Here is an 8,052-nt window from a genome sequence, read left to right on the forward strand (position 1 = left end):
GGGTTTCACCGTATTAGCCAGGATGGTCTCGATCTCCTGACCTCGTGATCCGCCCGTCTCGGCCTCCCAAAGTGCTGGGATTACAGGCTTGAGCCACCGCGCCCGGCCAGCCACACAAGTTTTTAAGAGATGCAGCATTTTTGGATTAGTTGACTGTTACTGTTAATAACTCAATATTAAAATTTAATAATCTTATCAGTTTATTAATTTATAAGATAGATTCTTGGTGCTTTGGGCCCAAATATTCTGTAACTATAGCATATTAAAAGCAGACCATCCTTTTTTTCTGATGAATCAGAGTTGTTTATTTAATTATTGAAATGTTATTCTCAACAGTTACCAAATGCCTGGCAAGGTAAGGTTCAGCTGGCTTTTTTTTTTTTTGTAAGTCAGAAGACCTCTCCAAATTTTTTTTGTATTATAATTTTGTATTATAAGACTAGCTTTTCTTCCATTTTGGAAGTCAAATCAAGAATGATGGAGATCTGAAATTTTGAATCCTTTATGATTACTATGATTTATTGACCCCAAATCAGATTATTGCTCTACTGTTTGCATAGATGACCTTAGATTTGGACATACTTTCACACCTTCTGAGAATTACCAGACACAATGCTTGAATAAACATCAGATTTTTGAAAACTGTATAAGCTGAGTGTTATTGGTTTTATTTGGCTCATTTCACTTTCATTTTTACATGATGATTGCCTACAGAGCTGAATATGGATATTAAAATGTGATAGGGAATGTGTGAGTGACTGTGTGTGTGTGTGCATGTGTGCACTGAGGAATGCTGTATATTGAGTGAGAAAGAAAGATAAAAAAAAATCCTGCAGACATCCAATCCTGATTCTTAGAAACAGGAATTGATAGAACACATGGATCAGTCATGGGTAACCCTAACCATTGTCAAAGTGGGTGCTTAAGTGATGTCTGGTAGAAGGCAGAACAAAGAGACAGGTGGTTTATCTGACATTCTATTCGCCAGAGATTTGCATTAACTGGCATGTGTGGACATATTCCACAGAGCAGCAATTGACATTTATAATGATGACCCTGAGACATGGTAAATGCTGTGTGAATTATCAAAGAAAAATGAAAACCTGTTAGTGCAAATCAGATGTTAAGCGCATTTTATTGTGTTTTTTAAATTAACATTGACTCTTTACCTAGAACACATATATCTTTGCTTTAATCAGGATAATTATGCTTTTTGACCAAATCAGATGACACAAAGGGGACTGTAGAAATTTAACACACACTTGCTCATTACCTGCTGTGTAATAAGCTATGGGCAAACATTGATAGACATGATTTTATGTCCTCAAGAAATTCATAATTATGGGAGATAGAGAACCATATGGTTTTTATAAAGTGTAACAGTACCCTAATGTACATACAAATACAATGGAAACCATAGTGCAGAAGTGATTGATAAAAGAGAAGTCAAAGATTTATTACTGATAAGTTAACATTTGAATTGCACATTGAAGAACAAGTAAGCTTTCTCTAGCTAAATAGAAAGTTTACTGTCATGTCCCAGAATAGGGATTTTATGTACTTTGTCCCTTCTTTTCTCCATCGTCTCCTCATTTCTGAGACTGACAGTAGATACATTAGATAGTGGAGGACGAAGTTTGATATGAGTTAAGAAATACTACTCTGAATACCCTGGGTCCTCCTTTCAATTGTTATTTGAGTGTCAGAGTGGGCACTGGAGTAATGTGAAAATCTATCACCTCAAGTTGAGGAGAAAGACCTGGAAATTAAATAAGGGATTCAGGAAAAATCATATTGGCCTATAGGATTATTTGCTTTGTTAAATAATCTGTTTTTATTGTTTTAAAGTAAAATTACTTTGGATTTCTCTTGGTATTTCCAAATTATCTATCTTATGGATAGAAGATCTTACAGAGCAGAGCAACCCTCAGCAACGATAAGGGTCACAATGGCGCAGGCTTTATTTCCCCTTAAGTAATCTTCTGTACAGCCTGCTTGTTAATAAATGGTTAATTATTTGGGCAGCTGCTAATTCTGCTTGAGCCCACCAGTGGATACAAGACATTGGCATTTTGCAGCTGCATTTTGCCCTGGGTGGGAGTGTCAGTGCGGAGTGCAGGACAGGTAGGGGAGCCTCTTCAGTCAGTCATAAATCAGGACAATCCAGGCCCAATACTAGACTCAGAGTTTGTCATCATTGATTACATAAACCAAAGATCAATCAACTCCCCTTCGTGTCTGGCTCTGTGAGTGCAAAGAAACTAACAATGGCCAATTTGTTTATTTTTATCCGTTATTATTTTCATGCTAATGGAATGATGATAAAGATACTGGACTGGGTACATGTACTATTCACTGACTGTACGATCTGAGGCAACTATCTTAGCCCTTCTGGACTTCATTTTCCCCATAGTATATGGACTAAATGATCTTCACAATTTTTTTCCAGTTCTAGAATGCTAGGAATTTTATTGTCAATTTTAAATTTTGTGGGTACATAGTAGGTGTATACATTTATGGGGTAAAAGAAATGTTTTCATACAGGCATGCAATGTATAATAATCACATCATGGAGAATGGGGCATCCATCCTTTCAAGCATTTATCCTTTATGCCACGAATAATCTAATTATACTCTTTTGGTCACTTTAAAATGTACTACTAAGTTATTATTGACTGTAGTCACCCTGTTATGCTTTTTCCAGAACTACATAATTCCAAACAAAATACATTTGAGGGCATAAGGAGAGAGGCACCAAAATCTACCTCTATGCTCCCCTTTCATCCAAGACATAAAAGAAAGCAGCACTAATCATTTCTTCTGCTAACCCCAGTAAGTAACTAATGCAGAACACTTTGATGTGTTTGACAGACAATTTCCAAATGTGATTTTTAATCCAGAGTCACAGAGCTACCTGGTTCATTCTCCAAAATTTCTCATGTGGAAATTTATTACATATTCCCATGCACACACACTGAAAGCCTCCCTTGCTTGCTACTTAATCACATTTTCTAAATGACTCTCCTACAGCTGTTAAGTTTATTAATGGAACCCCAAACAAAGGAATTTATCTTTCATAATAGCACCAAAGAAAAATTGCCAAAATTAAACCTTAGAAGTTTTTTAAATGACGTATTAAAACTCCACACATATACAAGATTGTTTGCTACAGCAAACAATTTTAGATTGGAGACAATCTAAAAGCTCATTAAGAGGTTAAAAAATATTTGATACATAATTGGTATGTAAATACTACAATCCACTTATGGTACATGTTATGGAATGTCACATAGCTGTTAAGAAGAATGAGAACTTGCACGTACTCACATGGAAAGAAAAAATTAAGTAGAAGGTAAAACTAGTTGCATAACAGATGTTTGTCAAAGAGTCAACAGGAAGCGGTACAGAGGTTAATTTCACTTTTTACATTATTTCGTATTGCTTACATTTCTTACAATAAGCATACATATTTTAAAATTAAAGCAAAAGTCCTTCCAGCAACACTTGTAATTACCTCTTAAACATACAAAATTCTTTAGACACGTAACTATTATGAAGTCATATGATACTTGTGAAATTGCATCCTCTTTTCAGGAACTGAATAGAAAATGGATAGAATTTAATTTTTTTTCCAGAGTCAGACTAGCTTATGTTAAAATGTTTCAACCCAAATGTGCTCTCTGTTTATCTCACCATTCTCTTTAAAAGTCAAGGTCTCTAAAGCAGAATTTTCACGTTGCTTTCTCTTAGTAAATGTTATGATATTATATCACTATATTCTGGCTTCAAAAATGAATTATTAAGCCCTTCATTTATTTTTTGGCTTGCTCCTCAAATAATTGAGGGCATCTTTAACATGAGTTAGTCATCCTTACCTATGGTTATGATATTTCCATTTGTCATGCCGTACCCCTTGCCAGCTTCATCTTTCCCATTCTCTATTATCCTAAATGTATACTTCCAACTCCCACCTTTCCCACCTCCACCCTGGAAAACCTTTTAGTTACCCACAACCCAGGTTGGAGGACCTGTTTACTATTTTATGCAGCCCCACAATGTTGGGATCAGAGTTATTTATGCAAAAATTCCTGTTTAATCTATAAAATGTGTAGGTTAGAATCAAACACTTGCACCTATTAAACACTCTATGAAGAGTGACATTTCCCTGAAAGTCTTGTCTGTGCATTCTATTGTTCACACTTCACTGAATATTAGTTCTACCAGTAAAATCTCATGCAACAGAAACTATTCTTTTTCTTTTCTTTTTTTTTTTTTTTTGAGACGGAGAGACCCGGAGTCTGCCTCTGTCTTTCCCCAGGCTGGAGTGCAAAGTGGCCGATCTCAGCCTGCACGCAAGCTCCGCCCTCCGTTCGCCATTCTCCTGGCCTCCCAGCCCCAGGAGTACCCTGGGACTACAGGCGCCCCCGCCCACCTCGCCCGGCCTTAGTTTTTTTTTGTATTAGTAGAGACGGGGTTTCACCGTGTTAGCCCAGGAGGTCCTCGATCTCCTGACTCCGTGAACCCGGCCGTCTCAGCCTCCAAAATGGCTTGGATTTACAAGCGCTTGAGCCACCGCGCCCGGCTGAAACTATTCTTTTTCTTAAAAAACTCTTCTGGGCCGGGTACGGTGGCTCCCAGCACTTTGGGAGGCCGAGGCGGGTGGATCACGAGGTCAGGAGATTGAGACCGTCCTGGCTAACACAGTAAAATCCCGTCTCTACTAAAAATACAAAAAAATTAGCCAGGTGCAGTGGCGGGTGCCTGTAGTCCCAGCTACTGGGGAGGATGAGGCAGGAGAATGGCATGAACCTGGGAGGCGGAGGTTGCAGTGAGCCAAGATCTCACCACTGCACTCCAGCCTGGGTGACAGAGTGAGACTCCGTCTCAAAACAAAACAAAACCAACAAACAAAAAACCCCCCAAAAACAAAAACAAACAAAGACAACAAGAACAACAACAAAAACTCTTCTGAATTGTGGATCTTGTGTGTAGCAGAATATTTGCATAATGTTGTTTTGATATTGTAAGTCAATGTTGTTTTTCTTTGAGTATATGTACTAATGAAGAAGGTGTGTAATGCCAGAAAGTACAAGGGGGATTGAACAGGTGTTTTGGAGGTATTAATTTTGCAATGAGTATTAGCTACATCTGGAATTTCATATTCCAAGAGTTGGATTTCACTCATGTTATGAACTCATGGTATTATAGGCCTGAAATTCAGTCCCTGCTTTTTAATAGCTGTGCAATATTCAACAACTTATATAACTCTGATTCTTTGTTTTCTCACTTACAAAATGAAGAAAATAATAACCATTTCAGTTATTTGTTGGGACGATTAAGCAGGAGGAATTGTGAAAACATCCAGCACAATGCCTAACATACAAGCACTCAATATGTTCATTCCTTCTTTCTTTTCCCTTCCTCAAAAGAATTGAAAGAAATAGGACTTTTAATCTCTACATGAGGCATAATGATGGAAAAATTCAATACTACTGGGCCTTCAATGCAAGTTATAAATCTCCTACAAAAGTGAAACCATGTATTTGGGGTTACTATTCAAATGAACTGTAGATCATAAGATTACACCACCTGTACTCTAGTGAAACTTAGGTGTCATGAGAAAAAAATGATCAATTAAATGATGATTTATGCCTTTGTGAAATATTTAAGGAGATTTTATGAGAAGCAAACTGAGTTTTTCTGCTTATTTACAAGAAATCAAAGAGAATAAAACGGGTTTATAGAGGAAATATTTTGATGGAAATAACAAAATGAAATTAGTGGGGGAGTTATTTCATGTCTGACCTTAGATGTTAAAGAGGGCAGAGAGTTCTGGATACTTCAGGGTATCAAAGTCTTCTGGTAAACTTTTAGATTTATGAATCTTTTATTGCATTTTAGTCAATACTTAATAATTACTGGTGTTTGTGATTACAATATGTAAAGGTTAATTGTTTATTAGTATGTTCACATTCAACAATTCTTCTATAATGTTCTATTATTATTGATAGCAAACAACTGTTCATTAAGAAACTGTGAAATGTAGATGCTGAATGTTTATTATTTGAATTAGGCTTTTTAAAAGACATGGTCTTTCTTTATCACCCAGGCTGAAGTGCAGTGGCGTGATCTCTGCTCACTGCAGCCTTAACTTCCTGGGCTCAAGTAATACTCCTACCTCAGCCCCCCAAGCAGCTGGGACTACCCATATGCACCCTCATGCCCCGTTAATTTTTGTATTTTTCTGTAGAGATCAGGTTTCTCCCTATTGCCCAGGGTGATCTCAAACTCCCAAGCTCAAGTAATCTGCTCACTTTGGCCTCCCCAAGTGCTGGGATTACAGACATGAGCCACTGTACCCTGCCTGAATTAGGCATTTTAACATAAGATTAATGAAAGGGAAAATTCTTATCAGCTCCTTCCACACCACAAGTGTTGAAATGATAAGCTCAACATCATACTACACAGTACAATGCACAAATGATGGAGTATAAAGTGGCTTGTTCTGATAGAAAGCCACCCTTTGCAAAGTGGCCTTTGTGCTTAATTTTAAATAGAAATGAAGGTCAGAGGCTTCCTTCTGTCTCACCACTTTTGATTACCCCAGGTAAGCTTCTATTCAACAACTCAAGAATAGGAAACTATAAATGCTATCATTTAAAATCAAGATCAAATCATGAGGAAATAAATACACTTTCAAGATTATTTTAGTTCTGGAATTTTATACTTAAAAATGTGTTTGCATGTTTTAACCTTTCGGGTTGAAGTACATCCTTTATATACCTAATTTGCTACATATTTTATCATGAAAGAATGTAGAATTTTCTCAAATACTTTTTCTGCATCTAATGAGATGATTATATTATTTTTGTACTTCATTCTTTTAATATGATTGTCACATTTATTGATTTGTAAACATTGAACCATCTTTGCCTTCAAGGGATAAATCCCCCTGATTATGGTGAATGGCCCTTTTAAAATGTTGTTGAATTCAGTTTGCTAGTATTCTGTTGAGTATTTTTACATGTATGTTTATCAAGGATATTGGCTTGTAGCTTTCTTTTCTTGTGATGTTTTTGTCTGACTTTTGTATCAGAGTGACACTGGCTTCATGAAGGAGAGTTTGGAGGTATTCCACCATCTTCTGTTTTTGTGAAAAGATTGTGGAGGATTGGTAATAGTTCTTTAAATGTTTGATAGAATTCAGCAGTTAAGCCATCTAGTCCTGTGCTTTTATTCAACAGGAAACTTATTTTATTTTGTTTTTTTTTTTTTTTTTTTTTTTTTTTTTTTTTTTTTTTTTTTTTTTTTTTTTTTTTTTTACTTATATTCACTTGTTACTGCTCTGTTCAGATTTTCTATTTCTTAATTATTTAGTCTAGACAGGTTGTATGTTTCCAGGTATTTATCCAGTTCTCCTAGGTTATGAAATTTGGGGACATATAATTGTCCGTAAAAATCTCTTATAATTCTTCGTATTTCCGTAGTGTCGGTTATGTCTCCACTTACATTTCTGACTTTGAGTCTTTTTTTCCTTTGTTAATCTAGTTAAAAGTTGTCAATTTTGTTTATCTTTTCACAAACGAACTCTTAATTTGATTGATCTTTTGTATGATTTTTCTGATCCTTATTGTCTCCTTTCTTTTGCTAACATTTGTGTAGGTAGTTCTTTCTTCTATTTCCTTGAGGCATAATGTTAAGTTGTTTATTTGAGACCTTTCTTCTTTTTTGACATAGACATTTATTGCTATTAACTTTCCTCTTAGAACCACTTTTGCTGCATCTTGTAAGTTTTGTGATGTTGTGTCTTCATTTCTGTTTGTTTCAACATATTTTTAAATTTCCCTTTTAATTTCTTCACTGACTCATTTGTTGTTCATGAATATGTTACTTAATTTTCATGTATTTGCTAATCTTCTGAAAATTCTCCTGTTATTGATTTATAGTTTTATATTATTGTGGTTGAAAAAGATATTTGACATGATTTTAATATTCTTAAATTTGATAAGACTTGTATTGTAGCCTAACTTATAAATTATCCTAGAGAAAGAT

This window comes from Rhinopithecus bieti, unplaced genomic scaffold (assembly GCF_001698545.2).
Source record: "Rhinopithecus bieti isolate Rb0 unplaced genomic scaffold, ASM169854v2 scaffold_18624, whole genome shotgun sequence".
Taxonomy (NCBI): domain Eukaryota; kingdom Metazoa; phylum Chordata; class Mammalia; order Primates; family Cercopithecidae; genus Rhinopithecus; species Rhinopithecus bieti.